A 13,922-nucleotide genomic window follows, 5' to 3' on the forward strand; every position below is an offset into this window, starting at 1 on the left:
GGTACAAGCAAAAGAGAAAAGCTAAAAAAAATGTGAAAGAACATTTTTTATTTCATAATTGTTTCATAAAATCAAACAATCAGAAAATAACTAAAAACTAAAGCATAATGAACAATTAAAGAGAAGAAGAAGAAAAGAGAAACACACCAGTGGAGAAGAGGAACAAAGAATCAGAGGAAAAGTAAGGTTCAAACAAAAGAGAAAGAGGGAAAAAATGGTCTTCTAACATCTATTTGGAAGAAGAAAAAGTAAGGTTAAAAAAGTAAATATCAGCCAAAAGCACTTTTGGCTAAGAAAAAGTTAAAAATTTCTACTTTTTCATTTGTGAAAAAGCACTTATTTTAAGTTGAAAAATTTTCTGAAATGATGTCTGTTCCTTAATGCTTTTAAGGGAAAAGCACTTTTTATTGCAAAAGGCCATCTAAAAAGCAAAGAAGAATGGGGCCTAAGTAGGAATAAACTAAGTACGAATAAACTAGGTTTTCTGAGTACTATAAATAGGGGATGTAGTAATACAAATTACACTCATTTTTCTGTAGAAAGCTCTAGCCTTTGTTCTTTTCTTTTATTATATAAAATTCCATTTTTATTAAGTTTATTTCTCTTTTTACCAAAAAGTATGAGCCACTAAACTCATCTAGCTAAAGGTTGTCGAGATTCCCAAAAAATGTTCATGAGGCTTACAATCTGTAGTTAGCCTTCTCAACGAGTATTCATTGTTTCTTTACATTACAGGACTGACGCTTCCGTCCATGTCCTTCCAAAAGTGATCTTTTCATCTTATGCAAATGTAGTCACTTTGTATGTTTTGGGAAGGTTGTACAGTCAGTTTGTTAGCCTATTGCGTTAGTGGTTGTTGGGACTAAGAGACAAAATAGTGTGGCATTCGCCATTGAGAAGTGATGATCCAGTGTAAGACGGTCCCACAAAAGTGACAGTTGGCTAGAGTCAGTTCCTCTAAATCGTAAGTCTAAAATTTAAGTGGAGTTGGTGGTCGTAGGCGTCCTCTTCCACTATAATTGGCTTATTTTGTTTGAGAAGGATCACCTAAAAGCCTAGGATTGAACCTAAGGAGGATCGAGATAACTAGAGACTGGAATCTCTCAATCAAAAACTCTTTTTTCTCAATTCTGTTTCTCTTTACAATTTTGATTTCAATTTATACAATTTCAACCCCTTCATATTTTTAATTCTATTTTTTTTTCAGGTATGCCACTTTTTCTTGGGCACAACTGTGCTCGGGATCTCAAAAAACAAGAAGTTGTGCAAATCCAGTCCCTGAGGATTTAAGCTTACTTCCTTTATACTATTCTTTTTTGTTATTTCATAAGGATAGCTTATTTTTGGTGCTCTCAACGACGCATCAGAGATGTATAGCACTTTGACTAGGCCTTTTAACCAAATCACTTCCTTTATAGCTTCGGTAATTGCCATGTATTCTACATCAGTAGTAGATAAGGCTACTTTAGCTTGAAGTGTAGCTTTCCAAGTGATGGCACAATCTCTAAAAGTGAATAGATAACCAGTGGGAGACCTCATTCAATCCAAGTCTCTTACATAATCTAAATCAACATGTTCGACTAAGCCCTTTTGGCTTCTTCCAAACTCTAAGCACATGTTAGAAGTACCTCGTAAATATTTGAATATCCACTTAATTGCATGCCAATGTAACTTACCAATTTTGAGTCTTGCATCTCACATCGCTCAAGGATCTTCTTGATGTACCTTTGTTGCGATAAAAACAATTTTCTGGAATGTCTATCACTTGAAATTTTCATCCCCAAAATTTTCTTTGCTGCAGCTAAATCCTTCATCTCAAACTTAGAGTTAAGCATTATTTTAAGTTTTTTAATTTCAAATGGATCCTTAGTCGTTACCAACATATCATCAACATAAAGCAACAATTATATGAATGAACCATATTCAAGATATTGTAAATATACACAACTATCATACTTACTTCGTGAAAAAACTAATACTTAACATGGAAGAGTCAAATTTTTTGTAACATTATCGAGGAGATTGTTTTAGACCATACAAGGATTTTTTAAGAAGGCAAACATGATCTTCTTTACCTTTAATTTTGAAGCCTTTCGGTTGATGCATGTATATGTCTTCCTTAAGGTCACCATGAAGGGAAGCAGTCTTTACATCTAACTGCTCTAACTCAATATTGTTTGATGCAACTGATTATCTGAAATCAAATTATTCAATATACTCCCGGTAGCAGTGTGATTCCTCCACTGCTCAACTGCCAAAGGACCACTTGCCGGCCATTGGAATGTCATTGTAGCCGCCCTCGACATCATCGTGTTCAATGGTGCCATTATAGGTGTGACATACTCACGGCACTCCGAGCCAGTTCAGTTGTTACCGGTTCAGTTCAGATCTAGTAACGGCCCGATTAGTCTAGTCTAACCACAAGTTGGACCGTTACCCCGATTTCACATACCAGACCCAGTTTGACTATTTTTTAGGAATCAGTCTCAATTTTGGGTTCTCGGGCCCAATTTTTTATCTCAGGTCCAATTTTCAAATTCAATTACCCATTGGGTCAATGGTTTGAATTGAAAATTAAGTTTCAAAAATATCATATTAATTTTAATTAATTTGATTAAGTTAATTTTACTCTTCCAAAATTAATTTTTCCAAAAATCACTTATATTTTCCAAATTAATTTTTCAAGAAAATTATTTAATCAAATTCTCTAGTTGAACAATTCTCACGATCGCCTAAATTAATTCCACATCGAATAAATCGACTCAATTAAATTATTTCCAATGTTATAAAATTTTCTTCTGATTCTAATGCAATCTAATTGAGCTTTTGTTGAGCTAGTGAAGGGACCTTTCAGACATATACAATTAGACTCGAATAATTGCAATTATGTCCAGAAGAATCATTTCGATAATTTGCAATCTACTTAATCATGGAGTCAGTCCACAAGAAGTACTATGATTGAAAACTCCTTATTCTATACTCTTTACAAAAGAAAATTAATCTAGTCCTACTCCTAAACTACTAGGGTTTTTGAAGGCGTTTAGGATGACTTAGTTACATTAAACCCCTAATGTCTTATTTAGAGAAGTGTTGGTAGCCAAAATTAGTTCTTGGACACATTCTAGGTCTTTGTGTAAAGTTGATTTCATAGACAAAAATAGCCTTGATATTCTTTGGCAACACATTGACCTGTGTCGTGCCACACCAAGTCTATGGCGCAACACGACATGTAAAATATACCTTATGTCATTTGTTTTCTGCTTTGACATTTCAAAAGGCTTGTGCATCATTCATCCCTTACTTCCTTATTAATTGGGCCTTTATATCTTCATTAAACACACTCAATTGAACATATTAGCACAACCTAAGGCCCGTGTCGGCCCATTGGGTCACAACACTTACAAAATGTGTTAAAAAATACTTATTTTATTAATATTGTAACGCCCTAATTTTTGGGAATTCTGTGAATGTTGGCATAGGTTTAATTATGTTAGTGGGCCTCTAGAAAGCCCAAACTTAAGATAGAACCCGACAATTTTAGTTAATTTTTGTTCCATAAGAAAAAAGGGGTGAAATTATGAAATAGGACCTATGTGAAAATGTTTAAAAATGCTATAGGCTAAATTGAAGTGGCCAAATAAATAGGAGTGCAAAATAGGAGGATTTGCATGACAAACCTCCCATTTTACATGAAGTGGCCAGCCATCATGTTGTTGTAGACAAAATGTACACTTGATATCCATAATTTATGGTACAAATTGATAATAGGTTAGGTAAATGTTCAATGATAATAGGTTAGGTAAATGTTCCATGATAATGGGTTAGGTAAATGTTCCATGATAATGGGTTAGGTAAATGTTTCATTATAAGAATTTCATTTCTTTTGTATTAAAGAAATAAATGGATGAAATATGAAGTTTTATTAAAAGAAAAAGGGGTGAAAAGAACAAAGTTTTGTCCATCTTTGTTCATCATAGCTGAAAGTTAGAGAAGAGAAAGGAGAGGAGAAAGCTCTTGAGTATTTGGTCATTAGGAGGAGGAAAATTGAAGGTAAGTTCTTGGTACCTTGCTTCTATTTTGAGGTTCATGAGTTCTTCTTGATTCTACCTTAACTCTTGAAGTATATTTTGATTTTTAGTTGTGTTGTGAGCATTTAGTCATGAATTAAAATGAAGGAAATGGTTGTTGTTTCATGTTCTTTTGATGAAAAATGGAAGATAGGTGAAGTTGAGCCAAACAAATAAGCATGCATGTGCCTTAGATGTTAAAGGGAAAAATCAGCTAACATGTTATGCTTTAAAATGATGAAATGGAGATTATACTTAAGTAAAATCATAGATATGTGATGATTGATTGGTGATATACATGTTTAAATAACATGCATGCGAGATAGGTGTATGAAAGAGTGATTTGGTAATAAATCTGCTTGGGACAGCAGCAGTAATGTGACTTTCGAAAATCACCATAAATTGTGGGAGATGAATTAGAAGCTGAATAAATTATGTAATTAAATCTTATTGAGTCTAGTTTCTAATGAAATAAACAAGAACATATTTTGAATTCTGTACAATGAGAAATTTGATTCGTAATGAAGGGTGGTCAGATTAGTCAAACAGTGAAACATGGGAAACTTTGAGAAAAATATGGTATTGATTGGCTAAACCAAAAATTCTGAAAATTTTATGAATAGAAGATATATGAGTCTATTTTCAGAGAAAATTAACGACACTTGATTTGGAGTTTCGTAGCTCTAGTTATAAATAATTTAGTGACAGTTGCTCAGGAAGACAGCTTGCAGTGAAATTATGATTATGTGGTAAACATTAACAAAAATTTGTTAATGAGTTGCTTATTGATTTCTTATAAGCTTACTATGATCTGTAGGTGTGGTTGGCCGAATTTTGTAAGGGGTTAATACGTAGTTTGTATTTAAATAGTTAGATTAACGTGTTAGTAATCCAATTGTAGGCGGTTCGTGTGTGGATCTCGTCAGCATATCGTCGCAAATAGGTGTGTAATTGACACCCTCTCATAGACTAGATTGGCAAAAGCCGAAAAGCCGAAATGTCGAAAAGTCAGTATTTTGGGAATTTTCGAGTGTGCGAATGCTCGTAAAATAGTTGGGTTTGTATATTTGGTAATCTAAAGTAATAAACTGCAGTACGCGTGATTTCGTACATTTTGATAATTTGGGCTTATGGGCCAAAGATCGGGTTCATGGGCCAACGGGCCCAATTCAAGAAGTATCTTGTGTAAGTGTTCTGATAGTACGTAAATAGTTAGGATATGCATGAAAACCCTAAAAGTAGCTAAATTACTATAATACCCCTATGTATGAAAAATTATCGTTATACCCCTAGGTGCAATATTACCGTTATACCCTAGGGTTAATTTTGTTGAAAAGCATGACGATCGATTACGTATGATGTATGCCATGATTATATATCATTGCATGGGGACATGGGTTATATTATGGAGGAAGCGTTCGGTGGCTATGCCACAAATATCGATCTGGTGGCTCGCCACAAATATTCGATCTGGTGGCTCGCCACATATATCTGATCGTGGCTCTACCACGATTATCATGAATCGTGACTCGTCATATTATTCATTACGCAGCCATGCTGCAAATTCGTGGTGTGTAGCGGTTAGGTGGGTCGAGTTGTCTCCACACGGTGTAAGGTTGGTATGGGGTGTATACGGTTGGATATGGTTGGGTTTCTCTGAAACATGTAATATCTGCTCGTTCGCTATGGGCCTATGGGCTTTATTCAGATTCATTGCAGGCTAAGGCCAACTTATTTACATTTCGTGGGTTGAGCTGATTTAGACTATGGTTGGGTTATTTTACACTCGAGTTTCCCCAAACTCATTCCTTTTATTTTCATCTACGCAGGTAATCCCCAACCATAGTGGGCTTGGAGCTGTGAGGGAATTCGGAGTGGCCACCCGTTCTGAAAGTTTGATTTTCTTCTGGTGAACTGGACATCCTTTTATTTACGTTTGATGTTTTTGGGCTTTTAAATGTAATAAGGCCGCTTATTTATTTTTGATGGTTTTTAATATGTATTACTAAGATAGGTAATACTTATTTTAACTGTTGAAATTGGATAGTTTTAGGGCGCGTTTTCAAAAAAAAAACAGTTGATTTCAAAATAACACGACAACAAGCAAAGCTTCCGCAATGAAAGTATTTTCCAAAATTAATCACTTTTCCTAAAAATGACTTAATCAAATCGGTTTCCTAGAAATATCCATGACGTTAAGGTGTGGCAATGGCAAGTATGCATGTCTAGGATTGGATCCGAAGGGAGCTTGGTACTTAGCAATCCGATGGACTCACCACCTCTTTTCGGTTTCCTACCATTGCCTGACTTCCATTCACTTTAACCCTTAATGAATTAATCTTTTGAACATCAAGTACCATTTTTTGGACTTAGAATAGAATTTTTTTTTTTAACGTTTTTGATGTGGCATGCCGGATCCGGCCATAACTTCTGGGCCGGGTTTGGGGTGCTACATTTAGTGGTATCAGAGCCTAGGTTGCAACAACTCGGCTGTGGAATGGGTTTACAAAAACAAAGATTTTTGAAAACGAAAATTTTATTAAGAATGCAAAAAACTCGATTTTCAAAATTTAGATCTTTAGAAGGTGGTATTCCGAATCTCCGGCTCAAGTCTGTAAGTATTACTCTGAACTCTTCTAAATATTTTTCTGAATTATCTGTCTGTACTGAAACCCTACTAGGATACTCTAGATAGGATGATTCTGAAACCATAGGAAAATCTGATAAGAGACTGAAACTATAGCTAGACTTCGATTCTGCGAAAACAAACTTTGAATTACTGTCTGATTCATAAAACATCTGTAATAAACACTAGAATATTGAATTGATGCATAAAAATTTGTAATCAAGATAAATCAATATGAGTACGAGAGCTACTCAGGGAAGAGGCCGTGGTCGAGGCCGAGGTAGTACTCAAGCTGGATCTTCGTCTTCTGAACACATGCCCACTGGAGTAGCACGACCACTACCGACGGATGAGAATGGGCCGTATGATAGAGCCGCCAAGGATGATGTCCTGTAATAGGCAATGCTTCGTGTTCTGGAAAGGGTTGTCAGAGCAAGTTCGGGCAACGAAATTCAGGGATCTATTTCTAAATGACTTCAGTACTAATGGAACGGAGATCTTTAAGGGCATGTCTGGTATAGCCCCGAATGTGGCGGAATATTAGTTGGAGGCCACAGAACGGATTATGGACGACTTGGACTGCTCTGAGGAGATTGTGAGTGGGGTATCTGTACTAAGTCCCTTGGGTCACTCGGTTAGGGTAGACAAACTATATAGGAATGTACCCTTAGAAACTCAAGGCAAGGTTTTTCCTGGAGATCTGATGGAGTTACCGTTCAGAGAGTTTGACCTCATTCTGGGTATGGATTGGCTTGTTAAGCATAAGGTGACTCTAGATTGTGCTGCTAAACGAATGGTGTTAAGAACTACAAAGGATGAGGAGGTTATGGTGATAGGTGAGAGAAGGGATTATTTGTCTAATGTGGTGTCGGCATTAAGAGCCGAAAAGTGGATTCGGAAAGGTTGTGAGGCCTAATTGGTATTTGTAAGTCAGTAGGAAGAGAAGGGACTGACAGTGGATAAGGTTAGGACCGTAAAGGAGTTCCAAGATGTTTTTCCGGAGGAGCTTCCAGGATTGCCTCCGAATCGAGAAGTTGAGTTTGGAATAGACTTGTTGGCTGGAATGGCATTTGTGTCTATCGCACCGTATAGGATGGCACCGAAGGAATTAGTAGAGTTAAATGATCAAATTCAAGAGTTGTTGGATAGGGGCTTCATTAGGCCAAGCGTGTCTCCATGGGGAGCACCGGTACTATTCGTGAAGAAGAAGGATGGTACAATGCGGATGTGCATTGATTATCGCCAGTTGAACAAATTGACGATTAAAAATAAATATCCACTGCCAAGGATTGATGATTTATTTGACCAACTTAGAGGAGCTTCGGTATTTTCCAAGATTAACCTTCGATCTGGATACCATCAGTTAAGGGTAAAGGAAGTGGATATCCATAAGACAGCATTCAGGACTCGGTATGGTCATTACGAGTTTCTGGTTATGCCATTTGGACTGACGAACGCTCTTACAGCATTTATGGATCTGATGAATCGCGTGTTCCAACCATTTTTAGATCAGTTCGTAGTCGTCTTTATTGACGATATCCGGTATATTCTCAAACCGGCGAAACATGATGAGCATCTCCGTATAGTGCTACAAGTGTTAAGGAGAAGGAACTCTTTGTGAAGTTCAGCAAGTCTGAACTTTGGTTGAGGGAGGTAACCTTCTTAGGATATGCGGTCTCTGCCGAAGGGATTAAGGTGGACCCTCGAAAAATTGAAGCAATTTTGGAGTGGAAGCCACCTAGGACGGTGTCGAAAATCTGAAGTTTCCTAGGGTGGCGGGATACTACGGAAGGTTTGTGGAAGGTTTTTCTGTGATGGCAGCACCTCTGACAAAACTCATAAGAAAAGGAGTACCGTTTGTATAGACTGAGAAGCATCAGGAAGCTTTTGAGAAGTTGAAGAAAGTTCTGACTAAAGCACCTGTGTTGATTCAGCCGGAGTCTGGGAAGGATTTTAGTGTGTACAGTGACGCATCACACGTGGGTTTGGGCTACGTGTTAATGCAAGAGGGTAAGGTGGTTGCATATGCATCACGACAGCTTAAGCCTCATGAAGGAAACTATTTGACTCATGATTTAGAGTTGGTAGCAGTGATATTTGCACTTAAGATTTGGAGACATTACTTGTACGGAGAAAGGTGTATTATATACACTGACCATAAGAGTCTTAAGTATTTGTTGACTCAGGAGGAGCTGAACCTTAGGCAAAGGAGATGGATTGAGTTGCTTAAGGATTATGACTGTTCGATCGAGTATCACCCAAGCAAGGCTAATGTGGTAGCCCATGCTCTAAGTCGAGAGTCAGATTTGATCCGAGAGCAATGTTTGCTCGTCTGAGTCTCAGATGATGATGGGAGTCTGTTGGTGAGTTGCAAGTGAGGCCAACTGGTGGATCAGATTAAGGAAAAACAGTTGAACGATGAGTCTTTGGTCACTCGTTTTCAACAAGTTAAGGAAGGGAAACTTCGAGTTTGGGAGCCGAAGAGACGATGCAACAACAATACCCTCATCTGTTTGGATTAGGTAAATTTCGAGGACGAAATTTCTTTAAGGAGGGTAGAGTTGTAACGCCCCAATTTTCGGAATTTCGTGAATGTTGGCATAGGTTTAATTATGTTAGTGGGCCTCTAGAAAGCCCAAACTTAAGATAGAACCCGACAATTTTAGTTAATTTTTGTTCCATAAGAAAAAAGGGGTGAAATTATGAAATAGGACCTATGTGAAAATGTTTAAAATGCTATAGGCTAAATTGAAGTGGCCAAATAAATAGGAGTGCAAAATAGGAGGATTTGCATGACAAACCTCCCATTTTACATGAAGTGGCCAGCCATCATGTTGTTGTAGACAAAATGTACACTTGATATCCATAATTTATGGTACAAATTGATAATAGGTTAGGTAAATGTTCAATGATAATAGGTTAGGTAAATGTTCCATGATAATGGGTTAGGTAAATGTTCCATGATAATGGGTTAGGTAAATGTTTCATGATAAGAATTTCATGTCTTTTGTATTAAAGAATTAAATGGATGAAAGATGAAGTTTTATTAAAAAAAAAAAGGGTGAAAAGAACAAAGTTTTGTCCATGTTTGTTCATCATAGCTGAAAGTTAGAGAAGAGAAAGGAGAGGAGAAAGCTCTTGAGTATTTGGTCATTAGGAGGAGGAAAATTAAAGGTAAGTTCTTGGTACCTTGCTTCTATTTTGAGGTTCATGAGTTCTTCTTGATTCTACCTTAACTCTTGAAGTATATTTTGATTTTTAGTTGTGTTGTGAGCATTTAGTCATGAATTAAAATGAAGGAAATGGTTGTTGTTTCATGTTCTTTTGATGAAAAATGGAAGATAGGTGAAGTTGAGCCAAACAAATAAGCATGCATGTGCCTTAGATGTTAAAGGAAAAATCAGCTAACATGTTGTGCTTTAAAATGATGAAATGGAGATTATACTTAAGTAAAATCATAGATATGTGATGATTGATTGGTGATATACATGTTTAAATAACATGCATGCAAGATAGGTGTATGAAAGAGTGATTTGGTAATAAATCTGCTTGGGACAGCAGCAGTAACGTGACTTTGGAAAATCACCATAAATTGTGGGAGATGAATTAGAAGCTGAATAAATTATGTAATTAAAGCTTATTGAGTCTAGTTTCTAATGAAATAAACAAGAACATATTTTGAATTCTGTACAATGAGAAATTTGATTCGTAATGAAGGGTGGTCAGATTAGTCAAACAGTGAAACATGGGAAAGTTTGAGAAATATCTGGTATTGATTGGCTAAACCAAAAATTCTGAAAATTTTATGGATAGAAGATATATGAGTCTATTTTCAGGGAAAATTAACGGTACTTGATTTGGAGTTTCGTAGCTCTAGTTATGAATAATTTAGTGACTGTTTCTCAGGAAGACAGCTTGCAGTGAAATTATGATTATGTGGTAAACATTGACAAAAATTTGTTAATGAGTTGCTTATTGATTTCTTATAAGCTTACTATGATCTGTAGGTGTGGTTGGCCGAATATTGTAAGGGGTTAATACGTAGTTTGTATTTGAATAGTTAGATTAACGTGTTAGTAATCCAATTGTAGGCGGTTCGTGTGTGGATCTCGTCAAGATATCGTCGCAAATGTGTGTAATCGACACCCTCTCATAGACTAGATTGGCAAAAGTTAAAAGCGTAAATGCCGAAAAGTCGGTATTTTGGGAATTTTCGAGTGTCGAATGCTCGTAAAATAGTTGGGTTTGTATATTTGGTAATCTAAAGTAATAAACCGCAAGACGCGATTTCGTACATTTTGATAATTTGGGGTTAATGGGCCAAAGATCGGGTTCATGGGCCAACGGCCCAATTCGTAAGTATATGATGTAAGTGTTCGATAGTACGTAAATAGTTAGGATATGCATGAAAACCCTAAAAGTAGCTAAATTACTATAATACCCTATGTATGAAAAATTCTTGTTATACCCCTAGGTTAATTTTGATGAAAAGCATGACGATCGATTTCGTATGATGTATGCCATGATTATATATCATTGCATGGGGACATGGGTTATATTATGGAGGAAGCGTTCTGGTGGCTATGCCACAAATATCGATTGGTGGCTCGCCACAAATATTCGATCCGGTGGCTCGCCACATATATCTGATTCGGTGGCTCGCCACGATTATCTCAGATCTGGTGACTCTGTCATATTATCTGTTCTGGCAGCCATGCTGCAAATTTTTGTGGTGTGTAGCGGTTGGGTGGGTCGAGTTGTCTCCCCACACGGTGTAAGGTTGGTATGGGGGTGTATACGGTTGGATATGGTTGGGTTTCGCATAAACATGTAATATCATTACGCTCGCTATGGGCCTATGGGCTTTATTCTGAATTCTGTTCTAGGCTAAGGCCAACTTATTCTGTTTCTGTGGGTTGAGCTGATTTAGACTATGGTTGGGTTATTTTACACACTGAGTTTCCCCAAACTCATCCCTTTTATTTTCATCCACGCAGGTAATCCCCAACCATAGTGGGCTTGGACCTATGAGGGAATTCGGAGTGGCCACCCGTTCTGAAAGTTTGATTTTCTTCTGGTGAACTAGACATCCTTTTATTTACGTTTGAAGTTTTTAGGCTTTTAAATGTAATAAGGCCGCTTATTTATTTTTGATGGTTTTTAATATGTATTACTAAGATAGGTAATACTTATTTTAACTGTTGAAATTGGATAGCTTTAGGGCGCGTTTTCAAAAACAACAGTTGATTTCAAAATAACACGACAACAAGCAAAGCTTCCGCAATGAAAGTATTTTCCAAAATTAATCACTTTTCCTAAAAATGACTTAATCAAATCGGTTTCCTAGAAATATCCATGACGTTAAGGTGTGGCAATGGCAGTATGCATGTCTAGGATTGGATCCGAAGGGAGCTTGGTACTTAAGCAGTCCGATGGACTCACCACCTCTTTTCCGGTTTCCTACCTGGTGCACAGCTTCCATTCACTTTAACCCTTAATGAATTTATCTTTTGAACATCAAGTACGATTTTCTGGACTTAGAATGGAAATTTTTTTTTTAACGTTTTTGATGTGGCATGCCGGATCCGGCCATAACTTCTGGGCCGAGTTTGGGGTGCTACAAATATTTAATCCTAAAGCCTAATTATTGAAAACAAAATATAAAATCTTAAATTTCCTAGAAAACAAGCTCCTTAAGTGTGGAATTGACCCGAATTAACTGCTACATTTGATGGCAGGTCAATTAGCTTATCTAGTTAAAAGGTTAAACAATAGTAATTTTATCCTCGAGTCCCAGGTTTGATTCCTCTTCTAAGAACATTTTTATTTTTTTATTTCACGTTATTTCAATCTTTTTTTTATTTTTTAATTAATGTTTTAAATTAATAAATATTTTTTTATTTTTCTAATTCATCTTTTTAATTAATAACTTTCTTTTATAAAATCAAATAATTATTGCCAAATGTCATTAGTTTTTTCTTCCAAAACTTTCTTCCATGGAAACATTCATAAAATGACCTTATCACCCACAGAATATTCAATGTTCCGACGTTTCAAATCTACATATGATTTTTGTCTATCAAAACTCGAATCACTTTAACTATATACTCTGTTTCTTGTATCAACTTTGTCCCAACTACTCTCTTCTCACTCAATTCAGACCAACAAACCGGTGTTCGACATCAGCGACTGTATAAGGCTTTATATGGAGCCATCTGAATACTTGATTGAAAAATATTATCATAAATCAATTCTACCAAAGGCAAATAACGCTCCCAACCTAACTCAAAGTCAATCATGCAAGCTCTAAGCATATCCTCTAATATTTGTATAACATGTTCTGATTGCCTATCCGTTTGCGGGTGAAAAGCCGTACTAAAATTGAGTCTCGTATCCAGAGATTCATGCAATTGCTTCCAAAATCTTGAAGTGAATTGAGGATCCCTATAAAATATGATGGTTATAGGTACGCCATGTAACCTGACAATTTAATGAATGTAAACTTTAGCTAACTTTTGAAGTGTCCAATCTGTTCTTATTGCAATAAAGTGAGTTGAGTTGGTAAATCGATCTACTATCACCCATACAACATTTTTCTTACTTAAAGATAATGGTAACCAAGTTACAAAATCCATCACAATGCGCTCCCATTTCCACTTAGGGATCGATATGGGCTGAAGAAGTCCCATAGGAACTTGATGCTCTGTTTTCACTTGTTGACACATCAGATATTTGCTCACAAATTTGACTATTTCTGTTTTCATCCCCGGACACCAGTATAATTCTCGCAAATTGCAATACATTTTTGTTCCACCTAGGTGCATAGCAAAAGGACTTTTATGAGCTTCTCAAAGTAATATCTCATTTAAATCAGTATTACTAAGGATGCAAATTTGATTTTGAAACATTAAACAATCACTATAATCAATAATGAAATTTTCAATCTAGCAGCCTTGAATCAGTTCCCTAATTTTCATCATTTTTGCATCGACTAACTGAGGAATACTAATCTGATCAAACAACCCTGGTTTGACTTCTAGTTCCTCCAATAAGCTACCATCATTATTTATACTGATTCGTGCAAACATGGCTCGCAATTCGTAAAATACATTTCTACTCAATGCATCAACTAAAACATTAGCTTTTCTAAGGTGATATCAATTAGAAAATCATAATCTTTTAAGAGTTCAACCTAATAGCATTGCTTTAAAGTCAAATCCTTTTGTGTT

At 36.3% G+C, this 13,922-nt stretch overlaps 1 long non-coding RNA gene across 2 annotated transcripts; it reads left to right on the forward strand.

The window, feature by feature from the left end:
- The first annotated feature begins 3,901 nt into the window (after positions 1–3,901).
- On the forward strand, positions 3,902–11,982 carry LOC128286923 (uncharacterized). 2 transcript variants are annotated; one of them, XR_008277612.1, is made up of 3 exons: positions 3,902–4,050; positions 4,969–5,010; positions 11,691–11,982. It is a non-coding gene; the product is annotated as an uncharacterized LOC128286923 (long non-coding RNA). The 2 variants fall into 2 exon arrangements; XR_008277611.1 differs by lacking the exon at positions 11,691–11,982 and adding an exon at positions 5,897–6,106.
- Positions 11,983–13,922: the final 1,940 nt, after the last annotated feature.

Source organism: Gossypium arboreum, chromosome 13 (assembly GCF_025698485.1).
Source record: "Gossypium arboreum isolate Shixiya-1 chromosome 13, ASM2569848v2, whole genome shotgun sequence".
Lineage (NCBI taxonomy): Eukaryota > Viridiplantae > Streptophyta > Magnoliopsida > Malvales > Malvaceae > Gossypium > Gossypium arboreum.